This window comes from Pteropus alecto, unplaced genomic scaffold (assembly GCF_000325575.1).
Source record: "Pteropus alecto unplaced genomic scaffold, ASM32557v1 scaffold239, whole genome shotgun sequence".
NCBI lineage: Eukaryota > Metazoa > Chordata > Mammalia > Chiroptera > Pteropodidae > Pteropus > Pteropus alecto.
In genome coordinates, this window is record NW_006494613.1 from 5,639,200 (window position 1) to 5,656,005 (window position 16,806).

Consider the following 16,806-nt stretch of genomic DNA (forward strand, 5'->3'; position numbering starts at 1 on the left):
TTAAGAAGAAACTCCCAAGTGTATTGAGAATTGAGAGTAAGAAAGAATGAAGTTCTGCTACATTCAGGAAGGAACTTGTGAGTGAATTCTATGCACATCAATCTGAGTCAACAGCTTGATTCATTGGCTAACAGAGACAAGGAACTTGATTCTATAAAGAACTGTATCTCCTTCCCATGTTAATGACATCTCCTTCCCATGTTAACGACATTATATAAGAAATAAGACATTGCTTAAGCCCTCAAGGAACTATAGCCTACTGCAAAAAGACACTTCATGTAAACAATTACAACTAAATAAGACAATTGTTTTAATGATGTGTGTGCCAAATGCAGTAGAGGGAGAAGAAGCATCTAGATTTGCCTGGAGCTGTCAAGTTCAATGTCAGAGAGAATATAGCACTTGAGGTAAGAGTTTTAAGATGGAAAAGTTGATTAGACTCCCAAGAGAAGAGGATAACAGGAAGAGAGTACAGTGCATAAAAAGGTACAAAGAAGCAAGGTTTGCTCTGGAGTCTATCGGCAGTTAGATATTTTGGAATTAAGAGTAAGAGATAATAAAAGTAATGGAGGGCTATAAAATCAGGAGTTAAATGTTGAAAGGCTCTTTTATGTCCTGCCAAGGAGTTTAGATTTTTATCTTCTAGGCCATTGAAAAACCATTAAATAATTTTTAGAATAGAAAAAAACATGGTAAGATTCATACTTTGGCAAGATCATTGTCTTTCCTGTGGTAGGTAGATTAAAGAAACTTGAAACATATCTCAAACAGTCTTCCATGGAACACAAGTCTTATATGTCTCAAAGTAAGTATATTGTAGTCTAATACATTTAAGCAAAATACTGCATACTTTACCTTTTTGGAAGTTCACAATGAAAATTAGATAACCTAAAGTTGTTTTTAGTAAAGAAAATTGCATAATGAATTTAACCCTGAGTTTCCCCAACTTATTTGATGTGTGTTAGTCAATGATCCTAATCGCAACAAAAAAGAGAACCACTCTAGTGAATTTAAGCACAAAGGTAGTTATGAAACAATATCGAGCAACAAATTTATTCTGTAAGAGGGTCTGAGAACCAGGACTGTAAATTCTACAATGAGAAAAAGCCTCAACAGTGCACCACAAAGGCTGCTCTCAAGAAAAAGCATCACTATTACTTAAATCTACCATCTCAGTTCAGACCAGTGAGAACAAAGACTGTATGTCATAAATTCTTCTAGCAAAGCTGGCCATCTCCACTGCTAAACTCTGCAAAAGATTAATTCTCTGTAATTTCACTCTGTTCCCTTCTAAAATTATACAAGCACACTGATTGGAAGAGTCAAAGTAAATGCCACCATTCTATCTGCAAGAGAGACTGAGAAATTGAGTTCAGACTTTGACAGAAGTGGGAATCAAAAATATAGATTATTTCAGACATAGTGAGTTGTCACAATATAATATATTTCAAGAAATATGACTACAGAACTCCCTTTTTATCTATTACCTATTATCTAATACCTCCTTGGAATAAATATATGTTGTTTACACACTTTGAGTAATGCTGAATCAGTAGCAAGGAGACTAGTAAGAGGGCTACTGATGAACCAAAATTCTTAAATCTTTGCATTTTCTATACCTCAGCATTTCTACTTAATTTTTTCTCATCTTATTTGTGAGTAAAAATTTAGCCAAAAATATGGTTATTGTAGCATTCTATTATACAATAAATACCAAACCTCAATGTTAGTTAAATAGATATGGTAAAAGTATGTAGAACAAAGATAATTTTTGTTAGAAAAGCAAAATTTTAAGTGACACTACGTTCTTTAGCTTTTAAGTTTAAAGAGATCCCTCTTTTTGTTGTTGGCTCCTATTATTGCATAGAATGTTTTCAAGGGTAAGTGAGGACTGCAAATAGAAATTTAAATAGGGGTACATTCCAAAAGAACCTGTTTCTATACTTCACTTGCTTCCATTTTCATATGAAGAATGTTAAAAATAAAAAAATTAAAAAAATTAATTTGAGGATAGCTGAATTGTAAAAATTATGAGTATATTAGTTTCCTGAAGCTATCATAACAAATTATCACAACTTGGGAGCTTAAAATAACAACTTCTTCTCTCATAGTTCTGAAAGATATAAGTGTGAATTCAGTGTGTAAACAGGACTGCATTTCGTCAGAGGATCCAGGGGAGAATCTGTTGCTTGCCTCTTCCTGTTTCTAGTGGTTGTTGGCATTTCTTAACCTGTGGCCACATCACTCAATCTCTGCTTCCACAGTCATATTGCCACCTTCTTTTCTGTCTTAAATGTTCTTCTGTCTTTTTCTTATTATACTTATCATTGGAATTAGAGCCTATCTGGGTAATCCAGGATATTCTCTTTATTTCAAGAGCCTTAATTACAGTTGCAGAGATCTTTTTGCCTAAGGAGGCAATATTTACTGTTCTGGACATTAAAATGTGTATATATATTTGTGTGTGTTTCGGGGGGTCACTTTTATTCCACTGGAGAGCAGGCAAGTAAAAGTCATGTTCATTAACATTTCTACATCACAGGGTCACTCTTGTAGGAAGAGTTGGAGGTGGGGGCAAATCTCTCTGATTTTGGGTGGTGTATTAGGGTTCTACAGGAAAAACAGAGCAAACTCGTGTGTGTGTGTGTGTGTGTGTGTGTGTATAGAGACAGATATTTCTATATCTATTTTTTTATTATCCATCTATCTATTGATTTATTTTAAGGAATTGGCTCTTGAGATTGCAGAGGTGCAAGTCCAAAATCTGCAGGTTGAACCAGCAGGCTGGAAAACCAAAGAAGAGACACAGTCTGAGTCTAAAGGCTGGCTGTTGTCAGAATTCCTTCTTTCTTGAGGGAGGATCAGTCTTCTGTTCTATTAAGACCTTCGACATATTGGATGAGACACATCCATATTATGGAGAGTAATCTTTTTACTCAAAGTCCAAATTTAAATGTTACTCTCATTCAAAAAGTGTTGTCCACAGAAATGTCCAGAATAATATTTGAGCAAATACCTGGGCACTAGCCAAGTCAACACATAATATTAACCATTAAAATATGGAGTGGCTCTAAAATAATTTCCTTATTTCCTTGCCTAGAACTTCTGAGGTCAGGAGTTCACTGAAGTATACATTCTAGAATGGCTTAAGGAAATGTAGTGTTTCGTTTAGTTTAAGAGAGTTTGGAAGTCACATGCCTTTGCTTTCTCTTTTTTTTTTTTTCATCAGTTGTCCATGGATGTCAATGTATACAGAATATTACCTACAGGGCTCTTGAAAACTTGAGAGAGAGAGAAACCAGAGCCTGAAGTCACTCAGCCAAGTTGAGTTATAAGACCTTTGGGGGTTCAGCACTTGATACTGACAGAAGTCAAAAAGAAAGAGGCTGAAGATCCTCTGAATGATGGAAAAATAGACATTATCCTTGCCAAAACTAGTATAGTAACAGCAATCAGTGACATCAGATGAAATCAAATTTAGAACTCAGGCACATTCTTTGGACTCACCATTTCCAATGTGAAGATGTAGGCAACAGTGGGTTCTGTCAGCACCATGGACCACAAAAGGAGAGAATATAAGTAGCAAGAATCATCTGTGGAAGACCTTCCATCCAGTACTCATATAACCTACCTCTGCCATGCATAGCTTTCTCTCAATACACAGAAATCAACTCAGAAAAGGAAATTAATCTTGAATATGATGAAAATTTTATCTCTAGGAGATTGTTTCCTTTAAAAGTAAGATTAAAATTTTGTACAATTACATAAACAATGGTTTATTGAAGTCATATACAATGTTGTTCTAGAAGTATATTTTATTACATCAAAAATATTTATTATATATTATTAAATAAAAAACTACGTTATAAAATAGTATATATAATAGGATATCTTTTTTCTATTAAAAATAACATAAAAGTATGTATTTAAAGTTTGGAAAGACATTCTACAAAAAGCTAGCAGTACTTATCTCTGGGTGATGCATCTATGGTTGATTTTTATTTTCCATTTTCTGTTTATTTATAGTATCTAGATTTTCTACGTGAATGAATTCTACATTCATGTAGATATGTCGGGAAAAATTAGTGGAAAATTATTCCTTTATCCATATGCCTAGTTACAATTAATACACTGACATTCCACATTAATATCTAGTTCCTTTTGAGTTTGTTCAGTATAAATATTTCTTGAACCTGATTACTACTTATAAATTGATAAAAACAATTTTCTCGATGTGATCAACTACTTTGTAAAGCATTTACAGATGATGAATAAACTGACGTACTTACATTTCACAGAGGGAAATGCCAACCAGAAGAAGCCATTTTCAAAATCTATTTTTAAGGTTCAGTTGCACATATCTTAGTGACCATATATATATGCTTACTGTATGCCATAAGGTTTTGCCTTGGATGAAATTGGGTTTGAAGACTGCTGAACTTTTATTTTTGAAAGGTTTTTTGCTAAGTATAAAATTGCTTCCCACTTTTTTTAGCAGCACTGTTTTTAAAATGTCCAAATTTTTGATTTAGTGTATCTTGTAAGTTTTATTTTCATAGCTGTTTCCTGTAGTAATGGCTATTACATTTTTCTTTTTCATTTTATCTTAAGTTCCTGTTAAGAATAGTGCTGTATGATCTATTGTTCCTAGGAATGACTTCAAATTTTCTCATTATTGCAAGACATTAAGTTGCCAAGATATGATTTACTTTAGTAAGTGCCTTTTATGTCATCTATGTTGGAGAATTTTTGTGACTGTTATTTAAATTTCATTTCCTTGCCAATCTGTCTCAGCGTTAAAAAACAAAGGACAGACTAGATGTTGGAATCTACTAAGATACGGAAAACATTAACTAACCACTACTGCCTCGTTAGGCAGACACCACCATGACAGACCACACACCACATGAAACCAGGGCAGCCACCTGGAAAAAGCAGAAGAGAGCGGTATTCCTTGGCACTGCTTTTTCAAATGTGTTCCTATCAACTGCACACATTTCTGAATATGTTGAAGCAAAGAGAAGACCACAGAAGTGGAAAATTGGAAGGCAGAAAAAAAATCCCCTCAGGCAAAGATTTAAAGTTAATTTTCAAGAATGTTTAGAAAGAGAATGCTTGCTGGAGTTCGATAAAGGTACAGAATACAATAGAAGTCTTCTGTTCTGATGCTGAGGGACTGTGTTGAATTGGCTGATAAGAAAATGAAATCGTGTAAACAAATTTAAAGTGAGGATGAAGGAGTTCAGTCATGCTGATGATTTCCTAAGCAAGGCTCAGAAAACTGTCACTGTATCTATCTGAGAAAGTGATGTCTTACATGTTTGGACTCAGTGCAATATTTGGAGTAAATAAATAAGGTTTGTAGAAATGGTCTAATTTAAATCATGCCTCTATTGGATAGTAAAATATTCAAATATTTTTTGTAATGCATTGCAGTGAGTGAATAATTTGAAATTTGGGTTAAAACAAATATTTAAGAGAAGCAAAATAACATATATATTAGTTTAAAAATCACTAAGATAATTTAGTAGTTACATTTTATTTGCTGAAAATGTCTACGGTCATTATTATTATTTTGATTTATAATGTGCACTTACTTTTAAGGACTCCAGGCACATGTAAATTACAAAATTGTAAATGATTTAAACAATGACATAACTAACAATGGCACTTACGAATTGTATTAGCACTGTAACATCGCTGTTACTCATATCAGCAGACTTTTGTATATTATCTCAGAAATTACATTGTTGAATTATTCCCATTCTTGTCATCATATATATCCCTATTTAATGGTATTAACCTAAAAACCATTTAAATGTTAAGAATAAAACTTAAGTCATGCTTTCTAGAAAGATTCTTAATAATAATTTTATAGCTGGTCTCAGGTTTTTTTTCTTTCAATGTCATCATCATCGGAAATTGCCTTTATTAAAACACAATAATGGCAAGGTAGTATATGCCGTATTATGCACTTTATGTATCAACAATCTTATGAGGTAAGACTATTATTGTATCTGCTTTTACATAGGAAGGAAATCAAGGCACAAAGAGTTTAATAATTTTTTTCAGTATCGCATTGCTAATAACATAGCAAGGCTTAAACCCAAACTATCTTGGCTCAGTTTAGAAACAAAGAAGAAACACATTCTCTTTCATCACTGATTATTTCAAGTTTATTTAATGTGTTTCGTTCTGATTTTTTAAAGCAAATAATAATAACTTAAACCATTAATTGGTGTAACCTATGGCATGAATTATCAATTGCCAATCATTTAAATATTTGGAAATATGTGAATCTTGGACCAACTTTTTCAACTTTGTTTCCATGCTTCGTTGTTGTTGTTGTTGTTGTTGTTGTTGTTGTTGTTGTTGTTGTTGGACTCCAGTTGGTAGCTGGGCAAGAGAGACTGAACAGAACAAAGATAATGAGGCAGAAAATCAGTAAGAGTTCTTGAAGCAGGCAATGGAGGAAGTTTACACAACTAATACATCCTTCAGTTAAAACAGGCAGATGTCCTGGCAAGAGATACGGTTTGGCAGCAGAGTCCTATAAAACCATTAGCATGAGGAAGATATGTTGAAAACTATTGCAATCCTAGCCAAATGGTATTCAGAGGCATGTACCTGGCTTTAGAAATGAAACAGGAATAGTGTAATTGATAGGAAATCAAAACAAATTGGATAGTAGGATCCAGTGAATAAGAACCTGAGCTATGTAGCACAGATTTCTTTGGAGCAGAAACAACATGCGAAAGTAAAAATCAATCCTGCCAATAAGCCTATGATGTTCCTAAAGGAACATTAACCATTTTTCAATGGATGAAGAACAAAGCTAACATAAAACTGTATTTCTAACAGAATCATACCCAAGGCCACACTACAGCTGCAAAATTACTAATGGTCACTTCTTCAGTTATTGATACTTTCTCATCAATGACATCCCCAGCCATGTTTCATTTTTCCTACTTCTTAAAAAAAAAAATATATTGAAATAACTAATTGAAGAACTGTTGACTTCTTAAATGCATCCATCTCAAAATGGGCCTCCAATTTTGTGAATCTGCTTAGAATCAACTAGTGCAAGACAAAACCCTATAAGAGATCCTCTTTTTCCCCATCCCCTTTTCCAACTTGCCAGCACAGTAGCTCTGGTACGTGTTCTCCTGTACTTCAGGAAACTACTAAAGCTCACTTTGTTTCATTATTTTTGTGTTCCTAGACATCTTTACTCAATGGAATTTAACAAAAAAAGAAACCAGTTCTTAGAATAAACATGCCTGGACAAGTAATACTGGCTGTTTTCATTAAACTGGCATGTAGTACAACTGACTAGAATCAGATTTTGAGAGGAATCTTGAGAGGAAATAATTTATAAAATTAAGGGCCCTAGCTACAAAGTTCAGAAAGACTGAGGATTGGGAAGTCAAGAAGGGAACTACAGCTAATGATACAATAGTTTCTTAATTTATTTTTTACACTAGAATTTAGGGATTTGAGATTAGGATTGTTTTTTAGGTAATACAGTATGGAATTCAGACATTATTTTGTTTGAATGTTTAATCTTAATGTCAAGTTTGTTGCACATATGTTAAAAAGGATCTAAGACTGTATAAATGGGTTTTCTAAATTTGTCTCAGTTTTCTTCTATAAAAAAAAGTTCAGAGTTTGTAATCAGTATCTGAAAGATTCTATCCTTGACTGATAGGCATTTATGTTTGTTGTAAATTTCCTTAGCTAGACTTTCATAGACTGTGATTTAGGGTTGTTACGAAGACAGTATGAGCAGAAGAGACGCATTGCTTTACCCCCTTCCTCAAATTAATTACAAAACATAGATATTCTATATTTTAAATACAGAATGTAATCCACTATAACATATAGTCTTGAAGATGTTTTCAGACCTCCTTATTTATTTACCAAAAAAGAAGTGAAAAGAAAAACAGTGTCTAAACCTCATTATAAATTCCTGACTGTGCAGTAAAGGTGCAGCTGCTAGCTATTCATCACCTAAACTTTGCATTGTTTCTATTGACAGATCATTTTAATAACCACAGTTCTCCAGTTGATGTAAAGTATTTCGCATTTCTATACTCAAGCAATTTATTTTCTAACTGCCTAAAATAGGAAATTTTATTTCTGCTCTTCTCGCTGGTGAAGTGCAGAATTTTTCTTTTTCCCAGTACATTTTTTTTTCTCTTAAAAGTGCACCTGGAAAACAATGTTTTCCTCTTCAAAAAGAATTTTAGTCTAACAGTTTAGCCAGACTTGATAGATAATGTAAAACTATTTAAATAGAAAGTCCTCATTGTCATGTGACCCACTATACTTGAGAATTTTTTCCTTTGTTGGCTGACGTAATTATTGATCTCTTTTGTCTGAATTTATTAAATGTTTAAGTATTTTTTTTTTAAGTGGAAAAACTAGTGCATATATATCAGGGACAATGTTTGGTATTGTATAGACTAGAAAAAGAGACTGATGTGTGTTCACTGCCTAACATCTAGTTTCTCAACCACATTTCCAAGCCTTCTATCTCTTCTGCTTAATGAAAGGCAGGAAACAGTGCTATTTTTTTCATCATGTTTTGTCTAAGAATCAATACTACAATGACATTATTTTGAACAGTAAAACATCTCTCTCATATTGTACTCTAAGTTAATGTTGTGACAAGATTGTAGAGAACATATACTCCATCCAGTTTTGCTTATGACAACAAATGAGGCTTGGATTGTCAACTTATTTAGTTTATGTATTGAATCATGAAGCTGAAAAATACTTGCAAGTGAAACAGAAATCATAATGTTTTGTAGAGATGAACCTTATCACATCTCTTTTATGCCATTAACTATCTGAGTGCAAACTGATTTGAGAACAACCTGATAAAGTTTATAGTTTTAGTCTGAGGGAAAAGTAAATGCTAGCTCAAAAGACTATTTTCAGTGCCCTTGATGATTTTGTTCTTTATTGCATTTCCTTATTTCTTGCTAAAGCTATTTTGCTGAAGGCTACAATATACTAAGTATTAGAGCTAGTGGACTGAAAATAAGTCAGCTTTGAAGCCAAGTGGCCAGACTGCCTCCCTCCAGCAAAAAATATTTCCTTATGATAAAGCAGAATTCCTTTATAATAGCCCTGGTGAACTTCTAAGAGATTACCTAAGTGTTAGGTCCAGATTATAATGTACTTAATGCCATTTTGAAGGAAGAAAATACCATGTTTGTTCAAGTAAGCCTTAAAAACAACACTTGAGCTTTACTTACCTTTCCATTCTGCAAGCAAGACAGGATGAAGTTAGGAATAAGATAAACCTATAATCAGCATCAGGGAGAGGGTTTATGACCATACGTTGTTGCAATTTAATAAGAGTTTGGTGGGAAAAGTCCAAATAATATGTTGAGCTTTACCAACTTCAGATTCTATGTAAGATTGTATGCCTTTTAATATTGGAGTCACTATGACCTTGAAACTGCATTCTGTGAATTGAAAAAATCTTATTCTATTCCTCAGTTTCTCTTCCTGAGATATTCTCCAAAGTTCACTAGAGTTAGTTTTGAGCAAGCATAAATCAATCAAAATCATATAACTAACAGTAGATAACTGTCATTGGAAAACCTAGCTAGCTGAAGTAGAGTCCCTTGCCATATTAGCTAATTGTCAAGATGTGACAGACTAAGTAGTTTGGATCAATGTTTACTGACCATGTCTCTGTATCCTATCAAGATTTCTCAGGATTCAAGGTCAGAAGAAATTTTAAATCAGCTACACATTTTGCTGGTCCTTTGCTATTTTTGCAATGTGTGGTATGATTTCTATTCTTCAATAGAGAAATCCATCCAATAAACAAAAAAAATCCAATAGTGCAAAGGGAATTTTCCAAAAACCTCTGCTATTTCTCTCAAAGGACCTATTGTAGAGATATTTAAAACTCCAATTAATTTATCCATTTATTTTATAAAAATGATCATTTATAAGATTATCTTGTATCTATAGAAAAATTCAATTTACATAACTATACAGAATCCATTAGTATCTCCACTCTAATTTGGAAGACTTCAAGTTTTATTCTCAAATGATAAGTGGGTACTTGTCTTACATGTATGCAACTAAAAGTCCCTTCTTGGTGCCTTTTCAAAAGGAGAAAGTAATTATACTTCCTAGAAAGTCATATTGTCAGGCAAGCCAAAGAGGTAGCCTCTTTATTAAAAATCAAAACAAAACAATAACACACACTCACACAAATCATATTCCTAAATTGTTTTTACTGGGTACCTACTTATATAATTTGTGCCTGTTATTTAGGTTAAGGATCTCTGTATGGTATTCAGGTTATCATCATGGGGATCCTGCAGAAGTATATCAATCTCTGGCTGATATAATTTGGAACTGGAATTTTTAAAAGAAATATTTTTGAGCTATATGATTATAATGGAAGATCTTAATTACTTTTATCATTTCACTTGGAAAAAATAGCTCTTTAATTATAAAAGTTCTTTGGCACACATGTCAAATTATGAAATAATGTTTAGCTGTTTCAGATGCTATATGATGGATGTTAAAAACTTATATTTTCAATATATTTGATTCTAACTAATTTATTAATTTGTTTAAATTTGCTCTTTCTTAACAAACATTCAATGAGAATGAAAGCTACTTTTACCTTAACATGGAGAGTGAAACCAGTGGGATGAAATGTGGACATGGGTTAGAAAACACTCATAGTTGCTGTATTCTCTTTTCCAGTCTGAGGACAGTGTTTATCATATTTTAATAGTGTTTCATTAAATCTTTTAAATTTTTGACCTCTAAGGGAAAAAAAGTTGACCTTGACTTTTTTATTCTTGCTAACTGAAACATTTTTTCTAGAGTAAACAACTCTCAAAATTTCTCCCTTCTTCAGAAAGTAGATGAGGTAGGATAGTCATAAATTGAGAGGGGAAAAATTCTGTGCCATTCATGAGTAGAGGCTTTCTAAATGTAGTGAAACATATTGTAGCTATTAAAATGGCTTGCCAGATAACACACGTATGTTTGGCTTAGGCTGTTTAGTTGTAAAGATAGAACAACTGGGAGCCATTGTATATGTAAATATTCACCCTTTGTCTGTTTAGAAAGACTTCAGAGGAAGATGAACTATGATTCCTAACATTGGCAGATCACCTTGTGGAAGCAGGTTTAAAAGTTGTCTGGGTGAAATAAGGTGATTAATACAAATAAAAAGTAACTCACAAATCTTAGTGCCTTCACACACACACACACACACACACACACACACACACCCCACAATCTAATGCAGATTAGAGGTCTCTTGGGTAAGGTTTTCCTCAAAGTTTGCAAATAAGAGATTCTGGCTCTTTCTCATGTGACTAGGTCATATCTGAGTCCTTTGCATTTGTCCTCAAGGCAAAGAGGAGAGAACACACTAGTTAAAAATCTCAGGGAGATTTTATCATTCAGGACAGAAAGAAGTAAATATCACTCCCATTCACATTTCACTGGTCAAATCTAATCATATGAATCTCTAAGCTAATCTTAAAAAAGGTTGTGAAATTTTCTTTCTGCTCACTCAATAAGAGAAAATGGGATGGGTAAGTATCTAACCAGGGTCTGCTACAATGCTCTTGAAAACAGATGTTTTTGCTGCATTTTTGTGAAGTTTGTAAAGCTCTTTATAAACAACTAGGGGTGAGCAGAATTCCTAATGTGATCGCTGCCCTCATCACAAATCCTGCACAACTCATTTTAGAGACCTAAAGACATTGTGGGTTTTCAGCAAGTATGATAGGACATTTATTGAAACTATACCTGTAATATCAAAATTATCACTGATTTGACCTAGGCGTAGAGATACTGGCCAGTGAAAAGAGGCTTAAATGGGCAAAATTTTGCATAAAGGGACTTGGCTGACTCTGTTTTGGAACTCTGGTTTCTTTAATGAATAGTCATAAGACCTGTGAATATTCTCCAGCACTAAGAAATAATTATTTGAGAGGGGATGTTTTCTATGTTGTTTTCCCAGCTCACTTCAGAAATAAGATTGAGGCTTCCATGCTTAGTTCTGTAAACTCGATCTCTTTGGTGTTCATCTCTGTCACCTGAATTAACCCCATTGTTAATGGGAACTAAAGGAGAGAATTTCAGACAAATCATGTACTGTGAAGTAGAATATTAGCTCCTGGATGTAATGATCTTCTTTTAAAAATTGCCTAAGCAATGCCTAATTCCATGCTGCTCTTGTCTTCAATCATTCATATAAAATACATAAGAAATATGTTAACCATTATTTCCTAGGTGGTCAAAAAATTGGAATTTTCTTTCTTCACTTTCACTCTTCTCCAAAATGACTCACTTTAAACACATTGAGGATGATGTGTTAAAGGATTTCAACCATTCAGAATCTCAAGGGCAGAGCTTTTCATGTTCTATATAATTCTTATTCTTTCCTGAATTTCTGATACAGGTCAAATGCAAAATCTCTTAACTTTTAGCACATGGTCACATCCAAAATAGACCCTGCCTGGCCTAATTGTAGTCCCAAACCATTGGTCTAGTGCTCAAGTAGAATTAATGTCATCAGTGAATTAATATCTGTTTGAGTTCCTCTACCAATTCTGTCCATGGTTAAACTTTCTTGCTCTGAAAGTGATATAACTTTCTTTCAAACTGTTAAAGATGTGGACTTATATGTGTCTGTACAGAACCTATCTTTTGGCATTTCCTAGGCAGTATCTCATGGTAACTACTTTTGGTGAATTTTCACAAGACATAGTTCCATCTTTGTAATAGTGTTTCTATTCTGTGTCTTAGGGACCAAGTTAAGCTTTCTCTCTGTCTCTTTTCTTCTGAGAGTTTACTGTGACAAATAGTGAACACTTTAAATATTCATTAGGTAAACGCATGGCAAATAGTAGGTACACTTTTTTATACCTTATATTGACATTTTAATTGTCATAGTAGTGTCTTGTCAGAGTTACTTCTATGGCATAATTTGGTTAAGGCATAGCCAAATATTGTGTAAGAGTATAATAATATCAGACAGTTCCACCCCTAAATTATAACATTTCTAGATAACAGAGCCTATAGCAAATAGTTTCAATAGAGACACAAAATTGTAGAAAATTTAATTATCACTTTAACTTCAAGCATAAACACTAAATATTTCAACCCAAACAGCAAATTTTACAATGTAGCAGAGATATAGCTGATTCTATTTGTCCCTGGGCTTAGTCCATTGATATGTAGGCCTCATTACTAAATTTTCAGAAGTGACTGTATAGATACTTCTGTGCTCAAGAGAGAGCATTCTTTTTAGACCCTGTTCTCTGTCCTCTCTCAACAGATTCTTACTCCTTTTGTTCCTTGTATTGACACTCCCCACTAAGTTTATTACCTCCCCTAATGACTGGCCTTTGGCTTGAGTTATCAAACATTTTCTATTTAATTATCAGTAGGGGCAGATGTAAAGAGAAATGTGTAGAAAGATGTTTATTGATGTTGAGAGAATCTAATAGAAAATTGATCAATTTGGACTTCCAGTCAAGATGGCAGAGTAGATAGATGCTATTTTCACCTCCTCTCATGACCACATCAAAATTACAACTAAACTACAGAACAACCAACAATTGCCAGTCACCTGAGGTCTTGCTGACCAAAAGTCCTACAACTGGGGACATATAGGAGAGACCACCTTGAGACTGGTAAGAGGGGTGGAGACATGAAACAGGCTGGTCCCAAAACTGTGTGTGGCAGCTGAGAATTAGGAGGAATATCTTGGTTTCAGAGGTTGCCCTGGAGAGTGAGGGGTGCCAGCCTCACACTGGGCTCCACAGCTTAGGGTTCCAGCGCTAGGAAGAGAAGTCCCCACAATCTCTGGCTGTAAAAACCAGCAGAGATCGTGTCTGAGTGACATGTAGGGCTGTAGGAGTCACAGGCGTTCCTCTTTAAGAGTCCCCACATGGACATACTTATTGACAGACTCACTCTCTCTGAGCTCTGGCACTGGGGAAACTTCTCAAGGAGTGTTGGAGACACACAAGGAGGAACTGGATTGCCTGATTTCAGAGTGAGGGCTGGAGGGGCAGCTTTCTCCTGGACATAAGTGCTGGGAGAGTCCACTGTTGTTTTGTTGAGCCCTCCCCTTTCCTAGCATGCATATGCAGGCAGCTGCTATCTCTGAGCTCCATCAACCTGGCTAACACAGGATACTCTGCCCTGGTGATTCCCTGAGACTCCACCCCTCCCAACTTACAGTCCTATCTAAGCCTCCTTCAGTGCTTTTTTGTTGTTTGTTTGTTTGTTTTTTAACAATACAAGTGGCCTGTCTTAGCTCACAGTACAAACTTTCCTAAAATCTCTCAAATGTTCACAAAAACCAAACAAGCATCATTTGCCTTTGGTGTGCCCTATACCTCTTGATGAGTAGCCCTAAGCCTGGCACTAGTGGCAGCTAGCCTTGGTTTCTGACTTGGCCTCTTGAGGCACCTCTAAGTCCAGCACAGGTGGCAGCCATTTGAGGATTTCCTAGTGACTATTGCCAAGTACTCTACAGTGCACAGGCTGTGGCTGAACTTGGCCTGCTGCTGGGCCCCTCCCAGTAAGCCCTTGGGCCATCATGTCTGGTGACCACTTTCAGTGGGAGCTGGAGCATCACTCAGGGCTGAATCTGAAGTGGACACACCTAAAGGGCAGACTAAGCAGGAACCAGAGTCCTGCTAAAGTGAATCCTGCTCTGTAGGGTCAGCCCCTCACTGACCAGTCCTCACAATCAATCAGCCCAAGTGTTAATCCCTCCCATTGATCTGCAGACAATAACTAAAGCTCAACAAAAACAGGAGGGCACACACACCTCATGCAAGGGACATACCTTGAGCACCCAGCTCAGTGACCAGGAAAGACTGCACCACTGGGCACCATAGAACACTTATTACATAAAGCCACTCTACTAAGATTGGGAGACTTAGGATCCCTACCTAATATATAGAAACAAACACAAGAAGGCAGCCAAAATGAGAGACAAAGAAACATGTCTCACATGAAAGAATAGAACAAAGCTTCAGGAAAAGGACTAAACAAGATGGAGACAAGCAATCTACCAAAGGCAGAATCTAAAACACTGGTTATAAGGATAATCAAAAAACTTAAGAGAAGAGTAAATGAACTCAGTGAGAACTTTAACAAAGAGACAGAAAACATAAAAATGGAGGACAAAAACATGAAAAGAAACAATCAGAAATGAAATGAAGAATACAATCACTTAAATAAAGATTATATTAGAGGGAATCAACAGATTAGATGAATCAGAGGATCAAATCAATGACTTAGAGGATAAGGTAGTAGAAAACACCCAATCAGAACAGCAACAACCACAAAAAAAAAAAAGAATTAAAAAAAAAATGAAGTTTGTTTAAGGGGCCTCTGAGGCAACATCGAGCATAACATTTGTATCATAGAGATACCAGAAGGAGAGAGTGAGCAAAAAATTGAAAACCTATTTGAAGAAATAGTGATAGAAAACTTCTTTAACCTGGTGGAGAAAATAGACATACATGATTAGGCAGTTCAGAAAGTCCCAAATAAGAAGAACCCAAAGAGGCCCACACCAAGACATATCGTAATTAAAATACCAAAGGTTAAAGACAAGAGACTCTTAAAAGCAGCAAGAGAAATGTAGCTGGTTACCTACAAGAGCACTCCCATTAGACTGTAAGCTAATTTCTCAACAGAAACTTTGCATGCCAGAAGGGACTGGCATGAAATATTCAAAATGATGAAAATCAAGGAACTACAACCAAGATTACTCTACCCAGCAAAGCTTTCATTAAAAATTAGACAAAGCTTCCCAGAAAAGTAAAAGCTAAAGGAGTTTATCACCACCAAGTCAGTAATATGGTAAATGATGGATAGTACTTCTTTAAGAAGAAGAAAAGAATATATATCAAAAACGTGAATAATTAAAAGGCAATAATTACATATCAACAATTACTTCGAATGAAAAATAATTAAATACTCCAATCAAAAGATAAGTTGTCTGAATGGAGAAGAAAATAAGATCCTTACGTATGCTGTCTTAAAAAAACTCACTTCAGATCAAAAGACTCACAGACCAAAAGTACAGAAATGGAAGAAGATATTTCATGAAAGTGGAAAAAAAAAAAAAAATCTGGGATGACAATACTTACACCAGACAAAACAGACTTTAAAACAAAGGTTATAACAAGAAACAAAGAAGGACCCAGTAATCCCACTTCTGGGTATTTATCCAAAGAAATCCAAAATACTACTTTGAAGGGACTTGTGAACTCATATGTTCCTTGCAGCATTATTTACAATAGGCAAAATATGGAGGCAATCTGAGTGTCCATCAATGGATGAATAGATGAAAAACAGGTCTCACATATATACAATGGGCTATTACTCAGCCATAAAAAATACAATAAAATAAAATCTTGCTATCTGCAATAACTTGGATGGATGTAGAAGGTATTGTGTTGAGTGGAGTAAGTCAGACAGAGAAAGACAAATGCCATATAGTTTCATTTACATGTGAAATCTAAGAAATAAAATAAACAAACAAAACAGAAACAAACTTTTAGGTACAGAGAACATTTGAAGGTTGCCAGATTGGAGGGGCATAAGGAGGTAGGTAAAAGAGGGAAAAGGATTAAGAAGTATGAATTGGTACTTAAAAAATAGTCAAGGGATGTAAAGTATAGCATAAAGAATATAGTCAATATTGAAATAAGTATGTATGGTATCAGATGGGACTAGATTTTTGGGGGTGATCACTTCATAAGTTATATAAATGTC